General features: G+C 40.6%; 1 long non-coding RNA gene across 1 annotated transcript; it reads right to left on the reverse strand.

Moving 5' to 3' along the window:
* Window positions 1-3,964: 3,964 nt before the first annotated feature.
* LOC142829080 (uncharacterized) lies at window positions 3,965-9,888 on the reverse strand. Its single transcript, XR_012903309.1, has 3 exons — window positions 8,225-9,888; window positions 6,330-6,488; window positions 3,965-5,408 (listed from the first exon to the last, which is right to left on the reverse strand). It is a non-coding gene; the product is annotated as an uncharacterized LOC142829080 (long non-coding RNA).
* Window positions 9,889-24,928: the final 15,040 nt, after the last annotated feature.

Here is a 24,928-nt window from a genome sequence, read left to right on the forward strand (position 1 = left end):
AGCCAAGCTGGTGGCCATATAGCTATACACATCTTCATTTCTCCTTCTGGTGCAGAGATCCTGGAGGATGGACCTCCCCCCAGACCTTGATATTGACTAGGATCTCTGCACCAATCCAGGCCAGTGACCAAGGGCATCAGAGGGTGCTATGGGCATCCTGGCAGCAATGGGGGGTATAAAGGGAATACTGGGATCAGCTATGGCTTCTATGAAGGGGGCTGGGTGGCATGGTGCTGGTAAGGCTGTCCTGGTGCCACAAGCCCTTTTCCTTTTTCCTGCAGCTTTAAACTCTGCTGGGGGAAGGGGAGCATTGGAGTTGTCAGGGATGTGGCCAGAGCGGCCACAGGTGCATATGTGAGAGGCTTCTGGGAGCCAATTATTTTGAAATAGCAACAGCTGAGTGTTTTGAAACAACAAAATCCGAGGACTGGAAAACCTGTCTTATGAAAGGAGACTCAAGGAGCTTGGCTTGTTTACCTTAACCAAAAGAAGGCTGAGGGGGAACATGATTGCACTCTTTAAATATATTAGAGGGATAAATACCAGGGAGGGAGAGGAATTATTTAAGCTTAATACCAATATGGACACAAGAACAAATGGATATAAGATGGCTAGTAGGAAGTTTAGACTTGAGATTAGACGAAGGTTTCTAACCATTAGAGGAGTGAGGTTCTGGAACGGCCTTCCAAGGGAAGTAGTGGGGGGAAAAGATCTATCTGGTTTCAAGATTAAACTAGATGGGTTTATGAAGGGGATGGTTTAATGAGATAACATGATCTTGGTAACTAATTGACCATTCATTATCAGAGGTAAATACGTCAATGGAGTGATGATAGGAGTTACTATAGAGAACTTTCTGGGTGTCTGGCTGGTGAGTCTTGCCCACATGCTCAGGGTTTAGCTGATTGCCATATTTGGGGTTGGGAAGGAATTTTCCTCCAGGGTAGATTGGCAGAGGCCCCGGAGGTTTTTCGCCTTCTTCTGTAACATGGGATACAGATCACAGCTGGAGGATTCTCTGAATCTTGGGGTCTTCAAAGTATTTGAAGGCTTCAATATCTGAGATATAGGTGAGAGGATTATTCTAGGAGGAGGTGGGTGAGATTCTGTGGCCTGCACTAGATGATCATAATGGTCCCTTCTGACCTTAAAGTCTATGAGTCTATGAGTATTGTGTCCAGTTCTGGGCACCACATTTCTAGAAAGTTTTGGGGAAATTGGAGAGGGTCCAGAGAAGAGCAACGAGAATGATTAAAGGTCTAAAGAACATGACCTATGAGGGAAGACTGAAGGAATTGGGTTTGTTTAGTTTAGAAAAGAGAAGATTGAGGGGGAACATAATAGCAGTTTTCAGATATCTAAAAGGGTGTTATAAGGAGGAGGGAGAAAACTTGTTCATCTTGGCCTCTGGGGATAGAACAAGAAGCAATGGGCTTAAACTGCAGCAAGGGTGGTTTAGGTTGGATATTAGGAAAAGGTTCCTGACTGTCAGGGTGGTCAAACACTGGAGTGGATTGCCTGGGTGGGGGGTTGTGGGGTCTCCATCTCTGGAGGTGTTGGAGAGTGGGTTGGATGGATGTCTGTCGGGGATGGTCTGGACAGTATTTGGTCCTGCCATGAGGGCAGGGGACTGGACTCGATGACCTCTCAAGGTCCCTTCCAGTCCTAGTATTCTATGATTCTAACAATTTTGAAATAAGCGTTATTCCTCAAGAAAAGCAGGAATTATTATTTTGAAATAACCAACTTGTTCAAAATAACTCCTTAGTGTAGACAAGGGATAAGGTGCCACAGAAATCCTCACTGTTTTTAGTAAAACAATGGTATTTTTGTGTCATGTGACTCAAAAGACACCTACACACTACAGTCATTTAAAAAAACAACACCTTGTCAAGAGTCTAGAATATTTTTTAAAAAAATGTAGGTACCATTTTAAAATCTAGCTGGATATGAGCTGACACTGAAAAGTTTCTATTCACAGTCCAGGTTAAAAGATCAAAGTGTATTAATAACTTCTGATATAAAATAAAAGAGTAGGCTATCTTTCATTGAAAGAAAAAATATTTTCTTGGTAACAGCATGGTGCCATATATCATTATGTAAATAATCAGCCAATCCCAGACCTGAAAGTTATAGTCACAATTTTGAAAGCTGGCTGCCTAATGTTAGGGTCCTAAATAAGAATGGGCTGACTTGCAAAGGTTCTGAAGATACTATTGTTTGCAGTGGGTTTTGTGACTACTTGGTACGCATGAGAAATCAAGTCTTTTTTATTTAGAAGCCTAAACATGAATTTAGGAGCCAAATTGGAGGCATCTAGGCTTCAATACATTCAGCCAGCAAACTGGATGGAAAATCAACTGCAATAAAATAGATATCATAACCTTTAATAATGCCACTAGTACAGGTAGAGGATCACATTACATAAGCAATATCCTGCCACATACAGCACAGACACTCCTAGATCCTATGGGTACAGTCCTGATCTCAATGCAGTCAATGGGAGTTTTTCCCTTGTTTTCACACAGGATTTCATCCTCTTATGTCCCACCCCATCACTCTGTTACCATTTACACCAGTCTCTTCAATAACTATTTATATAAAAAAGCTGCCCCCATTCAAATTATTCTGCACTGTACCGTTGCAAAATGCAGTAAGCTCCGTCAGGAAGGAGAAACATTTAGTGAGACAAATTATCTGCTGGTGTCAGTGGGCACATTTCCAATGATCTCGATGGAGTTTTCTTTATTTCCACCATCAGAAAATGTGGCCTATTAATTGTTTAATGTTACATTTTTATATAACTTTAGTCATCTCCATTGCCTTGTCATGTGATAAACAAATTTGGAGATTGTTTAAAGGCTCCATTTTAGCTTAGTTGATTACTCAACCTCAGCAATTCTTTATTTCTCCCATGCTACAAAGTAAGAGAGATTATTCCTTAATTAGGTAATTTTTATGCTTATAACATCTTAATCTAGCCTAGCTCTTCATTGCCTTATTTTTTTGTAACCTTCTTGACTCAGCTTTCATGTTTCTTTACCAAGTCTAACACTTTTCCCTAGTGAATTGTTGATCCATCTAGTTATGGCTTAATCATGCTGAATATTTTTAAATGTTCTTCAGAAAATCATTCGGAACCTATGCACTCAAAAATGTTGAAACTCAAATACAGTAACAAAATTAATGAATATTTGAGTAGTTCTTCTAGGGCCTGATGATCCAGTCCTCAATAAAATTAACATTATTCCATGTGTAATTTTCACACACACATATACATACGCTCAGTATTACTGCATGTTAATTGTGGATATTTCAGAAATTACTCCATTTAGACATCTAACCTGCTGTCTATGCATACAATGTGTGCATACAGTTTGGAAAATCTGGGAATCAGTTTTCAGAAGAAAAAAGTTAACCGTTGTCTCTTTATTACCTAAAAATATCCAAAGTCTTTGCAACTATAAAGGGAATAAATTGTTTAGACACATTTTTATTGAGTAAAAGAAACTTTGCCTTTGCTCTCACTATTTACATTCTTTCTGGAATATAAACATTCCCAAAAGTGTATAATAATAATAATATTCAGCCCCTCTGAGTCTATATCTAGACTACACTTCTCTGTCGACAGAGAGATGTAGATTAGGCACATCAAAATTGCTAATTAAGCAGGGATTTAAATATCCCGTGCTTCATTAGCATAAACATGGCTGCCGCTTTTTTTTAAACGGATCTGTCAAAAATAAATCCTTTTTTGACAGATCCTGTATTTCTCAAAAAATAAGGTTTACGGGATCTGTCGAAAAAGGGTTTATTTTTGACAGATCCACGTCTAGACTGCCTTTTTTTCGAAAAAACTCCATTTCGAAAAAAGTGGAAGCCATGTTTATGCTAATGAAGTGTGGGATATTTAAATCCCTGCTTCATTAGCAATTTCAATGTGCCTAATCTACATCTCTCTGTCGACAGAGAAGTGTAGTCTAGACATAGCCTTAGTGGCTAGAAAATAATATGTGAGTTTATGTGAATATATTATGCTAAACACCTTTCTTCCTGTGTTGAGAATTCAAGAATCAGTCTTATATATTAATCTGAGATTATCTTGTAGATAGGAACACTTCCAGTCATAGACTTCACTGAAATAAAAGGGTTTCAAGGTTCCTAAGTTAAAAATTCCAAATTGCTTCCCTTATAGACACATGATTTAATGAATTCTCATTGTTAGTATGTCAACGGTAAATGAGTCAATTTTTGCCTGGGTTGCCAAATTGAGGAGACATCAGATGCATTCTTGATCAAGATACTGGATGGTTTCATTTCAGTGGTGGAGCTGTTAAGTTGTAAGGGCCAAATTCTCATCTCCTGCACAAACTCTGAGTAAATGAAATTTTGAGGGATAGAATCATATCAGGATTCTAGTCCAGTGATGGGCAACCTAGGCTAGTAAGTGGGCCACATTAGGGGCCCTTTTTCATCTCAGTGGGCTGCAAGATTGTCATAACTAAGACGGTCTCTTGGGATAGAGTAGTTTGGCTAACAGTACTTGAGTACCTAGAATTTGTAGGCTGGGCTGCTTTAACTGTAGTAGTACTTTGATTGGATGCAGGAGTGCACAACTTTCACAGTCAATGTTTCCTTGCTTTATGTGCATGTCACAACAGTAATACCAGTAGGAAAAACTATATAAATGGAAACCAGTGGAATCTGGCAACCCAGTGTATAGGCAGGGTTTAATTTAGTTCTCTTGCAATATGCCATAACTAATCACAGTTCTTCAGAACTTCTTTCCTAAGGGATAGCAGGAAGACCATCATTTATCACTTCCTGTTGGTCCAACTTAAGGCTCTACCTAGGTGAGTCAGGAGATATGCCACTTGACAATATGCATATATGTATGTATAAAACAGATCTGTAGTAACCAATAAAACAGTATTGATATAATGTGGAAATATGTACACATTGCTTGACAATACTTTGCATACAGTCTCTCAAACAAAATACAGACTACATTAATTTCCCAAGAATATAACATAAATTTAACAATTTGTCTCTGAATAATTTAATTTGCTGTTTTAAGCCTTTAGAGTTATAGTCTATTTATAATTGGAGCCACAGTCTGCATGTATTTTAAATGCAAAGAGAGGTTCCAACAGTCAAGTTATTATATTACTCGAGAGTTTAATTAATAACACACTAATTGTAGAAGCTAACATCAAGAGTCACACCATATTGTTTCCATTACATTTTGAAATTGTTTGAAGTGATTTGGTAATTAAAAAAAAAACTTCTGAGTAGAATGTTATCGTCTCATGAAGATGTTACACGTTCTCTTCCTTTTCAAGCTGTAGGATTCCTATCCAGATTCTGTACTGAAGCATAGTCTCAGATCCTCAGTGCATTGCATGTTCCTGAACATACATTTATATATATATTTGTTAAATTTAAATTGTTGCATTAAAGCATCACTATCACTTCATAACATAAAAATAAATGAATGAAAATATTTAAAATATTTACTAGAATATTGTGATTAAAAAGGTAAGGGTATGTCTACACTAGCCCGTTAATTTGAGCTAGGCAGGGTAATTAAGGCAAGCAGAGTTGCAAATAAAGCCTGGGATTTAAATATCCCGGACTTCATTTGCATGTTCCCGGGCGCTGCCATTTTAAAATCTCCCTTAGTTCGAACACCGTGCCCGCGGCTACATGCGGCACAGAGTAGGTAGTTCGAATTAAAGATCCTAATTCAAACTACCGTTACTCCACATTCCACAAGGCATAACGGTAGTTCAAATTAGAATCTTTAATTCGAACTACTACTCCGTGCCGCGTGTAGCTGCGGGCACGGAGTTCGGACTAAGGGGGATTTAAAATGGCAGCGCCCGGGAACATGCAAATGAAGCCCAGGATATTTAAATCCTGGGCTTCATTTGCAACTCCACTTGCCCTAATTACCCTACCTATCTCGAACTAACAAGCTAGTGTAGACGTTCCCTAAATGTGTAAAAATGTAAATGTATAAATGTCACAAAAAGTTCATTGGAGGTTGATTACAAATATTATTCCTATTTAATTCATGGAGAGTTCTGAGCTCTAAAGGGTGCACAGGGCTGCCCGGGGGGTGAGGGGGGGGGAGGAGCAAGTGGGGCAATTTGCCCCAGGCCCTGGGCCCCACAGGGGACCCCATGATAATGTCTGAAGTTTGAGGTCTGAGACAGGGAGTTCCAGGAAGGGGCCCCCGAAATTGCTTAGCCCCAGACCACCTGAATCGTCTGAGCAGCGCTGAGGGTGCATAAAATTAGGTGTACCCCGATATCTTCCCTTATTACCTGGAGCCTTCATGCTCTGCACCAAGAGGCTGGTTCTAGTGTCCTAGAATGGCCAACAATCCTCTATTTTCTACCTCTTATGTGGCCCATATTGCATAACAGCTGGTTTTCGCTCTGAACTGCTGTGCTGACTCCAGAATTTCCACTCTTAGAAATACCCTGTAAATGGATGAAAAAGATTTGTTCCCTTCTGTGTTTTGGAATAAACACCATGATAACTGAATGAGATATTAGTGGCAATGAAAATTAATAAATACAATGGCAATCTGATAGCACTGTAAAATCAACAATAAAATATTATGCCTGTATCTTATTACTGACTCTAGTGAAATGGAAACATGGATTAAGTTTTTAAAATTGCAAATTTCATTAAAAAATTGATACCGTAATAAGTTCTTACATTATATTAGCAAACATCAAATTCAATAAAACTAGACATGCAAGCCCACTAATAAGATTCCAAACCTGAAAATGCAATATTTTGGAAAGCTGCAAATCTGATAGGAGGATGCTGTAATATATAAGAAAATTATCTATAAATCTAGTACAGTAGATTGTAATATTTCATGGGTACCCTTTAAATCATACTCTAATAGGGGAAATTTCTAAACTTCAAAGTGAAGTACCATTTAACAATTACAGAATGCTTCATGCACAAAATCCTTCAAGAAACTTTGTCTAAAAAACTAAGTAACACTATTAATAAAGGGAAATATACAGCCATCTCTGAGCTGAGCCCTCCTTTTGAAAAAGGATTCCAGGTTGTTAGGTATTTTCTTAACAGGGAATCAAGTGACCTAATTTTTAATATATATGTCTGTTTTTCAGCATAGTTAGTTTAAAATGCTAGTTTGTTTCCTTTTTATTTTTTTTCCTGACACATTTCAGCATAATTCCTTTTTGAGACAGTGTTAGCAGGTACAAATAAATAGTTGGTTGTACTGGGAAGCCCGGCAAGCCTTTAAGATTTTGTTGAGATGTTCAGGATGTTTTAAGTAAAATATGGTTATTGACTTCAGGGGAGCAAGTCCAAGCCTCAGCAATGATGTTCTAAAAGCTAAACAGTTCAGATCCAGATATGGAATTCAGACATAGCCTGGGATAATTTGGCTGTCTGATCTTGATAGAATGTAAAGAAGAGAACTTATCTATATGGCTCCCATCACTGAAATATCTGACAGACGAATTTTGGAAGTATTTAGGGCTAGAGCTTTGGTTTGGTTTGAAATCACTTACACATTAACAGAGCAGTTAATTTCTTCAGCCCCTGGTAATTTAAATGCTAAGTCCTTCTTACTTTGATTTTCTCTAACCACCAGTTCTGTGAAAAAATGTTTTAATACATTAGTCAATACTTTTAAAATTGTAATTGACCTGATTTTTGCTTTAATGCTTTTAAGGACTAATAAGAAAAGTAGATTTTAGCTTGCTACAGTACATGGCCTGCAGTCCTGAGTCCTCTATATTGCATTAGACAGAATAATAGCTAATCTGAGCTCTTTATTAAAAAGTCAGCCTTCAGATAAAACCTCTCAGAGTTATTGGAACTTGTTTAACTTGCTTTCCAGGTTACAGTCTCTCATTTTCACCCCATATATGAAGCAAAATTATTAAATAAACCTCATCCATACCCCATAACCTATACATGCATTTTAAAAGGTAGCAGAATATAAAACAATTCAAATTATATTGTGCACCCAACAATGGAGCAGTTAGTTTACCACTTGTAAGAGTATACCATGAAAACCAAAGGAATGATGACATGAGATATGACCATCAGCTTCCAGAACAAGTACATTCCTTGGTCCCAACTGGAATACATTTGAAGTACTCTGCTCTCTGTTACTTGCTGGCACCACCTTGGCTCACAAAGTAATTGAAATAATTTTACATACTCATTTAAAAGAGGCCAAGAATCAGTGGGCAAACGCAAGCTCTTGTCACATAGTCAGATGTCAAAATCCTGTGGTGAAACTTTTCCCCTGCATGTTAGTGCTGAGACTGTTGGCAGAGCAGAGCACAGCGATGTATTCACGCCAGCAGTAGTAGCCTATCTGTAATTGAAACAAATGTGAGTCTTGCCAGTTCACCAGAATCCACTTAGGCAGGCTAATAAAAGCAGAGGCAGTTTATAGCTGTTTTCATTTAATTCATCATTTATTTATGTTATGGAGAATTATCCTTTGAGGTAGCAAGCTCGTTGGTGCTGTGTCTGTTTCTTCCCCTGGATAAGTCTTATGCAGTGCTAAGCATACCTTGAGTGCTATTGCAGTGCAAATAAAAAATGAAGAAAAATAAGGAAGATGGGTATATAATACACTGACTTAAAATATCGGCATTCCCTCTGGAAATTGTGGGATAGATGCATCGGACCTGTAGAAAGCAATGCTCCAGTTCTGCAGCACAGCTATATGAGTAATTTGTCTTCTATGGAGATTGTCTGCTTCTTTTACCACTCATTCGCTTCTACTGCCTCTTGTGGAAAAATCCAGCAGCACTGGACAGAGAATCATAACATTTCTACAGGATCTTTAAACCAATCCGTAGCAATCTATAGCAAAGATAAAATGCTCTATTAAAAATTCAATACATTGGTTTAGAAATGTTATGGGAGGCTGATCTTACTCCATCACCATCTGTAGTTTTTCTGAGTAATTTCTATTAAATTAAATTTTATTAAATTTCAATAGACTCTTACAGGTTTCATCCCTATTAAATTCTATAGGACCTTTCCATAAAGTGTATAATTTCACTTCCAGGTTAAACCCAAAAGTGTTACATGCCTGCCTCCTAAACTGGATCTAACACTGCTGCTTAACAGGCCATTAAAGGGCAGACACACAGAGGGAAAGATCAACTCTCATCCCCCCACCCCGCCTTTTCTCTTTCTAAGGCAGAGAGTGTGACCTCTGTGATGCACCCTGCTTCTCTAGCTCAGGGCTAGTAACCTGAGTCAACTACCAACCTAGTCTCTCAGCTCATAGCATAATGGGCTGTTACTGCTGATTGCTGCTCCACTGGGCAGCAGTCTGTCAAGGTTTTGAGTGGAAGCAACAAAGTCTCTTTCTACTTGGGATTTTCTGATTTTATTTCCTCTGCATCTGATTAGTCTCCTCAAAGAGAAGCATTTGAAATATTTACCTTATCCCTCTAGAATCAAAAGATCATTCAGCAATGTAAGGTATAGGCTTTGAAGAGGGCCTATGCACATTTATTTTGTATGAGCTAGGTGGTCCTGAAGCACATTCACGCAACACACCTTTCAGTAGTGCTTTAGAACAAACTATACAGATCTCTTAAGATGGATTAATTCAGTTCTCTTTATCTCTTAATTGCTTACCACATTGTTTTTCAAGAGTGCTGTGGATACATGCCATGTAATAAGTTCCGATCCCTTATGTGTTAAGATTGGTATGGTGCTATCCACATCAAGAACTTGTTAAATCAGCACTCAAGCCAGCAGTGTAGCTCATTGGGAACCTTGAAAAGCTCTTGATTCTTCTCCAAGTTCCCTGTAGTGCCAACATTTTTATTTATTTCATTTTTGATGGAGTGGGGGAAAATCTTCCTTTTCACTTCTAAACACTTTGCTGCTATACAATACAGCATGATTGACAATCTCTATTCAAAAACTGTAAGGATGCTGCAGGTCAGAATTTAAGTGCTTCCATATAATTGTGGGAAATCTGCACAGATTCTACCCTCTGTGGGATTGAGATAAATTCCACTGAAGTCATTGATTATGAGCATAAGAACACAAGAACAGCCATATTGGGTCAGACCAAAGGTCCATCAAGCCCAGTATCCTGTCTTCCAGCAGTGGCCAATGCCAGGTGCCCCAAAGGGAATGAACAGAACAGATAATGATCAAGTGATCCATCCCTGCAGCCCATTCCTTAAATTTCAATGCAGAATTGGTATTTAACACTTAAGACTTTTAAAATGTCTTAAAAAGTCTGCTTCTATAATGTCTGATTGAAAGTGACTAGGGATTATAGGAGCTTCACTTTGAGATGGATAAATGGTTAAGTTAGAAGGGATGATCATCATCATCTAGTTGACTCCCTGCACATCTCAGGCCATGGAACATCACCCAATTACTCTCATATAGACATGGTAAAAGAAGTGCAATTTCAGAATGTGTCAGTCACTCCCCTTGGGGAAATCAGGCGCCTGGAAGATACCTCAAGTTGGGGATCCAAAATCACTTGACATTTTTAGTATCTTGTCCTGTTCTCTCCCAATGGCTGGATGTGTGAGTACTTCTTGTTCTGCTGCCAGCACTTCATTGTTGAAAGTCTGTATTATAACAAAACAGATCTTTTCACTATCTTTGTCTCTCCTTCATCAGCTGGCAGAATCCCTGGGACCCTGATGGAGCCTTGTGTTGCCTTAAATATATATTTCTATCAATGCCCATTAAAACTAAAACCAATGATGCATAAACAGAGCATACAATGGGCTATCTCTAAACACGTCATTTGTTTCCACTCATTATAGATGACCTTTCATAACTCACTTATGGTTTGGCTTTGCTCTACCACTTATGAGGTCATCAATAATGTGAGGAGGTAAATGATGTATGGCATCTAACATCTGCTGGATTTATTATCTCCCTTTATATTTCTTACTTGCTATATTCGTATTTTCTATAGTACTTAAGTAAACATAGTTAGTACACTAGAAAACTAGAATATTTTCATTTATTTTGCAAAAATTAAAAAAAAAGCTCCCAAAACATCAGCATAATTTTGAAAGCTTGGAATAGAAACTGTAGGTCCAACTTTTAGATGGGAAAGCATTAGGGACCGAGGAGTTATTATTGTTCACTTTTTGACTAGATGGTAGAGTTACCTGAAGCACTGAATAAGGGATAGAGTTTATTTTGGCTGTCCCAGGAGTGGACCAGGGACAAAATATCACTTGTTCATGATTCAGTCTCTGCATTTATACTGCACCAAGAGGGGATTAAACTGAGCAAACTCAGTACTTGTTACATCTCATGTTCCCTCTCCACATCAGCTCACCTGTGCTATTGTCACTATCATACATCCATCTGCAACATGGGAAGCCTACAAGGGGAAAACAAAGTTATTTATAGGTGTGCAAAATGCATCTATCTAGTGGAGAGAGAAAATGCCCACAACTGAAGGAAGTACAGGGTGACGTTTTAAGGCCTGCGTTTATAGAAGTTAGACTTAAAAATCTTCCGTCATTAAAATGTATGAATTTTCCAATACATGAAGACTATAAATAATTTACCCTTTTTCAATTAAAGTAGTAATAACAATTTGTTTCTTTTTATTGTGAAGTTATGGGCATAGTGTACGCTTTTATTTTAGTGTTGCTGCATGAACAAAACTCACAGTTATGTCTGCCAATTATGCTTTTGCAAGTCTGTTTAAAATCCATTCTGTTCCTGTATTTCTCAGGAAAAGAGAAAATGTGTGCGCGCGCGCACACACACACACACACACACACACACACACACACACACACAGTCCTTTACTAACTTGGGGTATGTCTACACTAGAAAGTTAGTTCGAACTAACGGACGTTAGTTCGAACTAACTTTAATAGGTGCTACACTAGCGCTCCGCTAGTTCGAATTTGAATCGAACTAGCGGAGCGCTTAGTTCGAACTAGGTAAACCTCATTTTACGAGGACTAACGCCTAGTTCGAACTAGCTAGTTCGAACTAAGGGCTGTGTAGCCCTTTAGTTCGAACTAGTGGGAGGCTAGCCCTCCCCAGGTTTCCCTGGTGGCCACTCTGGCCAACACCAGGGAAACTCTATGCCCCCCTCCCGGCCCCGGACCCCTTAAAGGGGCACGGGCTGGCTACGGTGCCCGTGCCAGGTGCAAGCCTGCCAGCACCCAGCTAGCAGACCCTGCACCTGGCACGGCACAGAGCCACCCACCCGATGCCCCCCAGCCCACCCCCTCTTGCCGGGACCAGGCTGGCGGCTCCCGGGAGCTTGCCGTGGACCGCAAGAGGCGGGCACCTTCCTGGGCTAGTGCGGACATCGTGGACCTCGTCCACGATCTCCGCACTAGGCACAGGAAAGTGGCCGTCTAGGGCAGGAGAGCTGCCAGCCTGGCCACCCAGGAGCAGGTGTGCATGAAAATCAAGGGGGTCCACTGAGACCCCCGACACTGAGCCCTGAGCTTACAATGGCCGTCCTGGGTCAGACCAAAGGTCCATCTAGCCCAGTAGCCTGTCTGCCCACAGCGGCCAACCCTAGGGACCCTGGAGGGGATGGACCGAAGACAGTGACCAAGCCATTTGTCTCGTGCCATCCCTCTCCAGCCTTCCACAAACTTTGGGCAGGGACACCACTCCTACCCTCTGGCTAATAGGACTCCATGGACCCAACCTCCATGACTTGATCTCACTTCCCTTTAAACTCTGTTCTAGTTGTAGCCTTCACAGCCTCCTGCAGCAAGGAGTTCCACAGGTTAACTATTTGCTTTGTCAACAACAACTTTCTCTTACTAGTTTCAAGCCTGCTACCCATTCCTTTCCTTTGGTGTCCTCTAGTCCTTCTTTATGGGAACTCAGGAAGAACTTTTCTGAATGCACCCTCTCCACCCAACCCCTGCTTTTAGAGACCTCTATCCTGTCCCCCCTCCGTCTCCTCTTTTCTAAGCTGAACAGTCCCAGTCTCTGTAGCCTCTCTTCATCTGGGACCTGTTCCCAACCCCTGATCATGTTAGTTGCCCTCCCCTCTCCCAGCCTTTCTCTTCCCCTCTCCCACCTCCTTTTCCCAGTCTCCCCCAGTTTTTTTCAATAAAGACAGAGTCAATGTTGGAAGAAACGTTATCTTTATTTTGTACATCAATAAGAAGGGGGGCTAGGGAAGGGCAAGTGGAAGGAGGTGAGGGAGGAATGGGGTACGAGCCCCCGATGGGGAGGACTGGGCTGGCTCTGCGGGCTTCTGGGGGTGGAAGCTCTCCTGCAGCCCCCCAATTACTCCCTCTCCCCAGATGGCAGCCTGCGGCAAGTGCAGCCGGGCTGATGGCCGAGTGGTGTGATGTGCCCAGTGTGGGCACTCAGGGCACTCCAAGCCAGAACTTCTTTGCAAGCGGGGCACCCCTTAGAACTGTGTGTCCGGGGTGGGGGTCGGGACCCTTTAAGCGCAGCCCTCGGCTAGCCTGAGACAGTATCTCCATGCTCTAAGTCCTCCTTTTATGCCCTGCCGGCACTGCTTCCGGCCATCATTAAGCCCTGTTCAGAGTCCACTCAATGTGGACTTACTAGTTCGAACTAGCAAAACGCTAGTTCGAACTAGTTTTTAGTTCTAGATGCGTTAGTTCGAACTAGCTTAGTTCGAATTAACTAATTCGAACTAAGTTAGTTCGAACTAGCGCTGTAGTGTAGACGTACCCTTGCAGTTTGCACCCATTGATTTCTCTATCCCAATTACCACTACCTGAATTGGCCACAAGCTATTTTTGCTCCATTACAACAGAAGTGAGATTTTTATCAACAAATATTTATTTTGCTTTGAACTGTGACAGTTTAAGTCAAAGCAGAAATATTTGGGTGTCAAACTGAACCTGAACTGTTTAGTCAAGTAACCTATACTCTCTTAACTTTTAAAAGCAATGTTTAGTTCAGAAAGTCCAGAGTTTCCCTGGTACGCAGTTTTCCATAAAGCTAAGTTCCCAGTGGGTGCGTCAGTCATGTGCTTTACATCTTGTCATATCATATAACTTTTTGAGTTTAACTTAATCTGGTGTGATATGTCACAATCCTGTAGTATGTGTGCCCCAGGGAATGTAAACTCAGTTTGCTGAAAAACACAATTAAAGAATCCACAATGGGCTGGATTCTCTCTCTCTCTCTCTCTCTCTCTCTCTCCCTCTCTCTCTCTCTCTCTCTCTGTGTGAACATGTACCACCTTAGCTGTAATAAAATTTAGAGCACACTTGGTACTTTGGAATTTGGAAGTTGTTAGCAAGAAGAATTACTAAGTTTCGAAGTTTCAGTGTATATTTTCTAAGTGCTGTGCCTGCTAATTCAGTATTTGGGATTCTTTATAAGGAATTGAACTGATTTGTATATGCAGCCAGAAAACGTCATTGTCGCTTTCATTAATGACAAAACTTAGACTGCTGTACTGTACACTGTCTATTTCTGCTTGATTTAGATGTGAGAGAGAACTGTGGACCAGTGGTTAAAATCCAGAACTGCAAGTCAGGAAAGTCCTGCATAGAGCCAAATGAAGAATCTGCAAGCAACATATCCCCGCATTTTGTTCACAAGGAACACTGCCTTTCGCGTCCATTTGTTAGTTTATCTGAAATTGTTCTGCATTTGTTTTTGTACAACCAAATTTCAGCCTATGAAATTGTGTGAACAGAATATTTGCATTTGGTTATCTCTGCCAGAAGATATTGGTTCTGTTTCTTAATCTGATTAACTACATTTATGAATTACTTCTGCCTCTGCCCAGAATTAATGTTGTTTTAGAATTTACTTAATCTCAGCTACAGGCCCAAACTCTTTTTCTGTGAACAAAACTGGCAAAATTGGGTTTGCATCATCATGGCAAATCCCAAAGGCATGTCCTCCTTTCAGACTGAGTGACATCCAGATCAAGCTCAGGCTTTAAGGTGCTCTGGAAATTATGTTTGCAAGAATGTGTACAAAAAATGGTGGGACCAAGGTAAACATTAAAGTATATTTAAAGAAGCCAACATATTCAAAAAAATCACCCTCTTCTCTCAGGTACGATCTTGAGTTCTAATGCTGGCACTCACTCCTTCGGCAGCCTTGCAAAACTCATTTAATTAATAGTCTGTTTCCCCATCTGTAAAATGGGGCTAATAATATTTACCTTCTTTCCAGGGATACTGCAAAAACGATTAATTAGAACTTATGTGAGGATTCCATTGACCATGCAAAATGCTGTTTAAGGGCTAAATATTATTGTTCTTAATAAAAAACATACCTATATTGGCTATATTATTTTTCCATGGATATTATTTTTTCTTTATAACGATAGATGCATGATCATGTGCAATCACAATTTAAAAAAAAAAGACTAATCAGACAACATAATGTATAAGCATGTGGCCAGGTTTAACAGTACGCATTTTGACACACATGTAAATACGGGCAAAGGAAAACAAACCTGTCTTTTTCACTGTATATGATAGATAGACAAATTCTAAAGGGAAATGACACATTTTGTTATTCATTAACATCCAATGATCCTTTCACGCAACACCCTGGAGGCTGAATGCAGTGACAGCAGAAAAAGGTATACACCCACCAGTACTTGGCATCAAGCATGAAGCAGTTTGCCGGAAAAGAGTTGGCATATATTCCACAATTTTATGTCTCATAGGTTTGTTAGATGGCAATTCATAGATGAGTCTGACCATTCAACAACATACCAAAATGTTGACATTTAACCATGTGTGCCTGTTGCCAATCAATCAAATTTCCCCCACTTCCAATTCATATCGTCCTTTGCAAGGCTTTAGTCCACACTGGTACTTGGCATATAGTGAACAGTGTGTAAATACAAAATATGTGTGAAGTGCAAGATAGAAATGCTGATTAGCAATGCAAGCACAGGTCAGAATAGCCTTTTAGATTGTACACTAGCATGAGATGTTAGCATCTATTAAGATGCTATTAAGGAATAATGAAGAAAATTGGTACTGGGTCCTGCCATGAAGGCAGGGGACTGGACTTGATGACCTCTCAAGGTCCCTTCCAATTCTAGTGTTCCATGATCCAATGATTCTATAGCATGGCATATATAAAGTAATGTTGCACTTTCCTCTTGAATAGTGAGATGGGTACATTATGTTTTCAAACAATAGTGTAACTTCACTAGAATTAATAAAGTTACACTTGTTTAACAGAGTCAGGTTTTCCATTATATTTTGATCTCCTCAAGATCAACAATTCAATATAAGTTTGATCAGGCCTAGAACCTTCCAGAATACAAAGATCTAAAGAAAGACAACAAAAATTGTTAGATCACCAGTAAGAGATGAGGGAAAGATACAGATTAAAAATAACTGGGGAATATAGAGTAGAAAGATGAATGATGAAGAACAGAGTTAAGGTGATTTATGTGCTCCTATTTATCCTTTTCCCGAAATGTAAAAACACCAGGGCCATAAAATAATGGAATGACCACATATTCAAAACTGATCAAAGAAAATTAACCTATGGGGATCAGTGATACAGAATGTTATTCATTCAAATAACTTAGTAAAATGGGCATGAGAGGAGGCATCACTGGAAGAGCAGTGTTCGAACAGGACAATATTAGTCCTGCTATGACATAGGGGGGATGGAGTTGTGAAGAGCTTTGAAAGTAAAGACAAACAATTTAAAGCTGATGTGGAAGGAACCTGTAAAGGGACAAGTTGAAGGACAATATGGCTAGGTGGCAAGAATGGAAGATGAGTGAACATGAGACTTAATATAACAGAGTGTTATTGACATACAACACCCAAACTTCATAGTTTCTTGTGCATATTTTATGGCTCTCCAGCAAAGAAGCCCAGACCATACCAGCTGATTCACACACACTGTAAGGAAAATGAAAAATCTTACTAATGTGCAATTGCTGTAAACAGAAACTCAAGCTAGTACATTGCTGTCAAACTGTATTTGGTTAAGGACAGATGACTCATTGTGTACCAAATGTACACACTTAGGACCACAACTACAGGATACATTATGTGCTCACTTTTGAAAGCACAATGGGTTGTAAGCTTATAATTGGGTGCCCATCAGTTTTGTTTACACAAAAATCCATTTCTGTACACAAAACAGGCAGTTTGGTGTCAAAAAAACCCTGATTACACATTCAAAGAAAATAGTTGTGATATTGTAGCTTTTTGGGGGTAGCAATCAATTCTGGGCATAAAATTCAGCTTACCAGTAGAAAGCTGGCTCTCAAAATGTAGTCCTAAAAGTCTCTCCGACTGTACTATTCACGGACTAGCTTCTCTAGTATCTCAAATATAACATATGTATGTGTTCCTGTGCAGGGACTGATTTTTGGCTAAAAAATTCAATGCTAACACAAACTGGTCTACTCTTAGAGGCAAGATCTCTTTAAAAGAAATTTGCATTGACATTTGCGTTGCATTGTCTTTTGTAAGAAAAAATATTGAAAGGGATTGATGAGCCACAACCATTGTCAATCATAAATGACATCATTTTTGTGTGATATTTAGAAGATGAGCAACATCTGCTTTTTAAAATATGGTTAGTAGCAACCCCTCCAGCCTACTTCGACCATATGGGATGCCTTGTATGCACAGCTCTGCACTGCATATAGCAAGAGCTACGGTTTGAGAAGAAATGTCCCTTTTCAAATAGTGGATTTTAAAAATAGAAATAAAAAGCTTTACCCTCTTCCTAATTTGGTTAAAAAGAGCAAACTTAAAACCACATAGCTTAATGAAGAGTGCTGACAAAAGACACCATTGCATTATTATTGTTTATTGAATCATCTTTGTTCTGCAGAAAAATCCTTGTTGGACTATGAGGGCAGCTGGGCAAAGTTAGTACAAAGAAAGCATTTTGATTTTAAATACAGCCTCCCCATGTTTGCTTCTTGGTGATTGGCAAACTGTTTCTCATAACCATGAATAAAAAGCTTGAATAGATGCTTCAGAAATACAGACAGCCCAGTCTATACAAATTCCAGTCACCAGCTTCTGCTCTTAGTTCTGGGAGTGCAAACCCACAGGCATACGGTTAATCTCCTTAGACTCCTTCTGGGTGTAAACTGGTGGGAAACTGAGACACAGAATCTGGTCCAAATGCTTTAAGAGACTAATGAATATGAGCACTTGCATTTTGAAAACATATATTTATAAAATTGAAATATTGGCAGGCTGCCTCATTATTTGAAGTGAGTAATGGGGGAGAGGAGGTTGTGGTATCCCAAAAGCCACCCCAGACTTTTAATAGGTGTGTTCTTCTGTGGGCCTACAGGGGCTGCTGTGCGGTGGACTGGGCCAGGAGTCCAAATTGCCACATTATCAGTACCATTTTCTTTCCTCTATGATAGGGCTGGAAGCAGTTCCAGCAACCTGGGCCAGAGCTGACCTCAGAACACGCCAGCCGCTTATCTCTGCCCCAAGCTAGCCATTAGTGAGATACACACACACACCAAATTGCCACCACACCCTACTTCTCAGGATAGGACTGGGCCTGTAGCTCTCTGCTCTCTTCCAGGATGAAACTGGCTTGCTAACCCCCCATGAGCATCTGTGGCCTCAACTAAAGGCAGACATAGGGATCCTGATACACTTTTGCCCTGAAATAACACCCGTGAATACTGGTTCACACACTTTGAAAAGAAATTAATAAAAGGATATGAATGCAGTTTCTTCTAGTTGCTCCTCATAGGTTATGGCCACACAGTGGGCTAGGGGTGTGATTCCCCAATTTCTGTGCACATACGTCTCCTTGAGTTAGCACCAGTATAAACTCAATGTTGGCACAGGAGCACAATTGTAGAAGGGGAGGCATACCGAGTACATGAATCCCCACTGGTTTCATGCAGGTTTTTCCTTAGCATGACTCAGTCTTACCTCTACAGCCACTACCGGTGTAACTGTGGCTACACTGCTGTTTATTCGAACATTAGGGTGATGAGAACTACCACAAGTGTTTGTACACAAACAGGGGAATCAAACCCCTAGCACATAGCGTAGATGTAGCCTTCTACTTTAATGCAGATCTACAGAGTTTTTAAATAAGATCCAGAAGTTGTGACTTGGAATTAGTTTTTACTGGAGCTTCTGCTTTTATGTTAGGTAGCTGCCCCCTTTTCTTTAGTCTTATCACTTCAGAGGTTATTGAACAATGTTAGCATAAGATACTGAAATACAGTGTTCTCCCCCCCCAAGCTCTGGTGTATTATCAGTCAGATCATGTCATTCACATGGAACAAAGTATCTTGGAAATAGTCTTGAACTAGTATTAAATAGACAGTTAAATGCATCTAAATACAGTCTACACTGTATATCCCTAATTTTCTTTCTTATATTTTATTGCTAGGTTGTAACCGAAGAGTCTGCTTCATTAGTACCTATTACAGTTTTGATAAATTAACAGCAATTATATCTGCTAAAAATGGGCACATTTCCAAAACATCTGGTCAGAGCGGGTCATGACTGGCCCCTTCCTCTTCTTGGAGGAACAGTTGGGACTGATGCAGTTCTAAGCATTAGAGTCCCCAAGGGAACGTTACTTTACCTAATGTACTGGCTGACTGGCACGCTTCACTTCCACAACACCTGCTTACAGACTTCTAGCTGCCACTCAAACCCAAGCCAGCAGAGCAAGGGAAATTGGGAACAGTGGGAAAGGCAAACACAAAATAACTTGGGAGAAGATAACATGCTGAGTGGGAATATGAGACATTAAAAACATAGTTAGCGAGGATAGAAGGAAGTGACCAGCGCTGAAAGAAGCAAATGTTGTTTGAGTAATAATGATTGATAATCACCCTCTCTTTCTACAAAGGCCACGTAGAAAGAGTTTCTTTCATGCCCATGATTACCAATATACTATAGTCCTGAGACAGCACAAACCATTTTTCCTTCCTAAAGAAATTAAATGTACATAACTTATAGCTAGTTTTCTAAAAATACATCACATTGTACTCAGCAAACATTAGCTAGAGTGCAGATGCCTGGGGTGGGCAGAGTTTGGATGAGTTTGGAATTCATCATGAGGAGATTATAACAACATAATGATCTCTTACTCGTTCTGCCTTAGATCAGTACCTGGGGACACAGGGTTGTCTGCTGTATTCCCTATACTAGCTATAGGGCAGCAGTTCTCAAATTGTCGTGGGCAGTGTGACTGGTGGTCTGTGCGGGGCTAGTTGATCTCAGTGCTCTCTCTCCTTGTTTCCAGTTACTAATCTGCACAGAAAAGCAGATGAAAATACATCAAGTATGCGATTCTCAATAGCATTCAGCATAACTCAGCTTCCAGCTGTGTCAATGTGAGTTTTACCACTGACCTCAGCAGAAGCAGAATTAAGCCAACACAGAATATTACGAAACTCCACTCAGTTCCACTTGAATGATTGCTCACCTCCATGGCCAAGTGGGGCTTTTGTGGATGTGGGGCAGAGACACCCTCAAATAGACGGCAGGCAGGGATAACTGTTGGCTGAGAGAAGCAGTCTTCTATGTGTCCCTTCTTTTCCCCCAGCTCCTTTCATTTCTGGTTGCTGGGTGTTGCCATTTCACTCTTCTCCCCCAATACCTTGCCTGCTGCCCTTTTCTCATGTGTGACATGGCATCCTGATGATGACTGGCAGGGTGGGCATAAGGGAGTGGGGGGGGCTCCCTGAGGCAGAGGACCACAGAATGTGGGGGCACTGCAGCAAGGCAGTACCTAGAGGGGAGGACACTGTGTCAGGACCCACATCCCTTCCAGAGGGCAAAGTGGTGGAGAATAACAGCTAATAGCAATAATGACACCAGCCAGAAGGGGGTGCTCCAGGGTTGAAGGGCTGACTCCCTGAGTGACCAGCAGGAGGCACCATGGCAATGAGTGAACATCCTGTTACATCATGCTTCATGGCATGGAAAGGAAGGGGGTAGCGAGGGAATGAAATGTTGCATCTAAGCGCAGACTCTGGGGCTTGTCCTGACAAGTGGTCTGGCATTGAGTGGTGTAGGTGATGCAGGACCAGATGATTGGCTCGTTTCAGTGGCAGAGGAAGGGGAATGATACAGTTAGTTTCCCTGTTAGGGTGGTCATTATAAGCTCCCTGTTTCAGAACCTCCCTTAAGCTAGAATGATGTATCTCCTATGATAATGGGCTTGGAGTCTGGAAATGATTTTTCCCATGTGGTTGTGGATAGATGTTAAATAGTATTGTTGCAACTTTAGCAGGTTGTAGTATGGTTAATGTGCTTAGACAGATCCAGTTGGGGTTGCCTGGACATTAGTCTGGGATATACACAATGACTTGGAAAGGGGGTAAACCTATACATCTGCCATAGCTTGTGGCTTCTTTCAACTCATTCTTCTACCTTCTACATTGGGGTGAAGGAGGCAGTCTGGGTTCTAGTCAAGATCCCTTGGGAGATTTGAGGGTGCAAAAGGGTCATGTTCAGTAGGGATAGAAATACAGCCATGTTAGTCTGGTCTGGCTGAAACAAAAGACAGAACTATGTAGCACTTTAAAGACTAACAAGATGGTTTATTAGGTGATGAGCTTTTGTGGGCCAGACCCACTTCTTCAGAATAACACTTCTGAAGAAGTGGGTCTGGCCCACAAAAGCTCATCACCTAATAAACCATCTTGTTAGTCTTTAAAGTGCTACATAGTTCTGTCTTTATGGTCAATAGGAGCATTGCCAGCAGATCAAAGGACGTGATTATTCCTGTCTATTCAGTGGGAGTTTTGTATCCAGTTTTTCCCCTCCCTTCTACATTACAGAACGGATGTGGAAAAATTGGAGAGAGTCCAGCAGGGGGAAATGAAAATGATTAGAGGGGTTGGGACATGTGAATTAGGAGGAGAGGTTGAGAAAACTCAAGTTATTTAGTCTGGAGAAGAGAAGAGTAAAGGGGCATTTGATAGCAGCCTTCAACTATCTGAAGGAGAGGAGCATTCCAAAAAGGATGGAGTGAGGCTGTTCTCAGAGGTGGTAGCTGACAGAACAAGGAGCAATGGTCTCAAGTTTCAGTGGAAATGTCTAGGTTGGATTTTAGGAAAACTGTTTCACTAGGAGGGTGGTGAAGAACTGAAATGGATTATCTAGGGTTATGGTGGAATCTCCATCCCTATAGGTTTTTATTGTCCAGCTTGTCATCTTAGACTGGGCTTTGTCTTAGGTGGGTATGGTCTTGCTTTGAGTAGTGGTTTGGACAAGGTGACCTGAGGTTTCTTCCTGCCCTAGGTCTCTATGATTCACCCTTGTGTTTACAGTCCATTAAGACCCATTGATGATGGTTGAAATTCTCAATGGAAAAAACTCTTCCAGGTAGTTTACATTGGTTTGTTGTTACTTGTTAATAAAGGTTCAGCCTTTCTATCTTGGTATCTCAAGTTTGTTGTTCCCATGCCTACATCATCACAAGGATGTTAGGAATTCATTAATGGGAAGGCAGGCAGTAGCAAATAGCAATGGAAGTCTTAGTCATCTTTCCATTAATATGTTGTCCACATTATGAAAACATTTGTGAATCCCTGCTATGAAAAATACCTCAGAAATACTGCAAATATCAAAGTAACCTTATTTATTAATCTATGGCAACTGGTGCAATGTTTATCAGCATGTTTATTGTACCCTGAATCTATTATATTTGAGACCAAATTTCTCCAGAATTTCTCCTTCAAAATGTATCTTTTCCAATATCAAAGGGAAATGAACCTAAGCCAGAAAACTCAGATCTTGATTTACACTTTTCCAAAGTTTGAGGGAGTTCATATTTTGGATTGGACTCAGTCTAGTATAAAGTTATAGCAGGTGCAGCAAAGGTGCAATGCACTGATGTATTGGTACAGTTGAATGAAAGGAGGTTTACCCAAACAGCATTCCATAAAGAAGTTCTAATAGGACAATTAAACATAGTCTACTTTTTGTATCACCCATGTTTAATCCAAATATTACTAATGTACTGTCTGAATGAGGCTAATCCACTAATTATTGAATACCACCTGTTTTCTTAAGAAAAGTAAGACTTTTTTTTTTAATCTAAGCCAATGCTTTCTGATAAGCTTAGGAATAGCAGTAACCCTTTTGATTGTACCAGTAATTGCTCTAAAAACCTGTTGTCCATTTTGAATTAAGATAGTTTCATAAAAGCCACAATAAAGATATAAATTAAATATTAGAAGGCACGAGTGTGAGATAACTATCTGTGCAGAGCAGCTTTTGTTCTCTTTGATCTTTGTTGCTCAGTTTTGTCAGTACCTTCTGGTGGGGGTTTGATTTAGTAACTTTGAAGTCACCAGTTTCAGTGTATCATATAGGGCTTGTACACTGTTAGATTCAGAATGAGTAGGCAGTTTATTTTCCATATACACCAGATGTGTCAGCTATGCTCATCAATCTGATCTATACACATCAATCTGATCTATACACTGAGCATCTCATAGTCCTGACTATGTTAAAGCTCATTTTTCTTCCTTCCTTCTCGCCCCCCCCCTCCCTCCGCCAGCCACATATATGTTTGATATAGTCAAAAAGTCCAATGATAAGCATGGGTCTGAGTCTACTATCTTTCACCAGTTTTATACTGGTATTGACTTCTCCTAATTGCCAGCAGTTTAACTGAGAAACCTCTGATGCTTTATCTCATTTGTGTTGGAAATTAAATTTTGGCAAAGGTTTTTTAAATTGGTATATTTTAAAAAAACCATTTATATTTTAAACATAGAGGTGATAGAAACTGATTGGATACAGTTGGCACATACTCCAGCCTTAAAGTATGTACTGTTCAATATAATTATAGGTTTCAGAGAGGTAGCAGTGTTAGTCTGTTTCAGCAAAAACAACAAGGATTCTGGTGGCACTTTAAAGACTAAAAAAATTTATTACAGTATTAGAGAATAAGTTTTTATGAGCTACAACTTACTTCCTTAGGTGCTGAAGAGAAAAAGAAATCTCCCAAAGCACTTTACTCATGATAAGCACACTACCATATAAAGCAGTGGTCCCCAACCATTTGGGGTTGCCGGGCGTCAGGGGGCATGGCCGTTTGCCCGCCGGGCGCCCGGAGGGCGGGGCCCCTCCCATAGCCACATTCCCGGGGCCGGCGCTGGCGCTCTCGCCCCCCCCAAGCGCCGCGCGCCCAGGGCCGGCGCTGGCGCTCTCTCCGCCCCTCCCCCATGAGCCGCGGGGGATCAATCTGCGGCACCCCCGGGGCCGGCGCTCACCGTGTGCCACGCACCCGGGGCCAGCTCCGGCACCACGCATGCGCCACATGCTCGGGGCCAGGCCAGCCCTGAGCACTTGGCGGGCGCAGACAAATGCCCCCGCGGGTGCCATGGCGCCCGCGGGCACCATGTTGGGGACCACGGATATAAAGTGATGCTAATATTAAAAACATAGGGGGAAAAAAGAAAAATCCAGTAAAGTTTCAATTTGAATTCTAGTGCATAGATTCAGAAATGAATTCTAGTGCATAGATTCACTAAAAGCTCCTCTCAATGCTCTTGAATGTATTATTAAAGGCAAAATGATTCTTCTTCCCTAACTGACAGATTTGGAATCCGTTATCCAGACTTGAAGAAGAGAGGTCTGTATAAGCTGGAAAGCTTGTCTCTCTCACTAACAGAAGTTGGTCCAGTGGAAATCATTACTTTCTCACCGTGTCTCCTTAATGCCTTTGAAAGACATTCAACAACAGCAAAATATCAGTATAAAGTTATTTCTGTGCCATTGAAAGAACAGAACACACAGTGGGGTTGGAAGATTGAAATAAGAGTCAATATAAGGATATCTAGTGTAACGTAAAAATTTAACAGTGTTTATACTTACTTAGTTCTTTTCCATTTTAAGAAGATTTCCAGTCTAATATCAATCTTTCAGATTATTCTCTTTTTTGTCTTCTTTTCCTATTTCATCTTTTCTCA

Source organism: Pelodiscus sinensis, chromosome 4 (assembly GCF_049634645.1).
Source record: "Pelodiscus sinensis isolate JC-2024 chromosome 4, ASM4963464v1, whole genome shotgun sequence".
Taxonomy (NCBI): Eukaryota; Metazoa; Chordata; order Testudines; family Trionychidae; genus Pelodiscus; species Pelodiscus sinensis.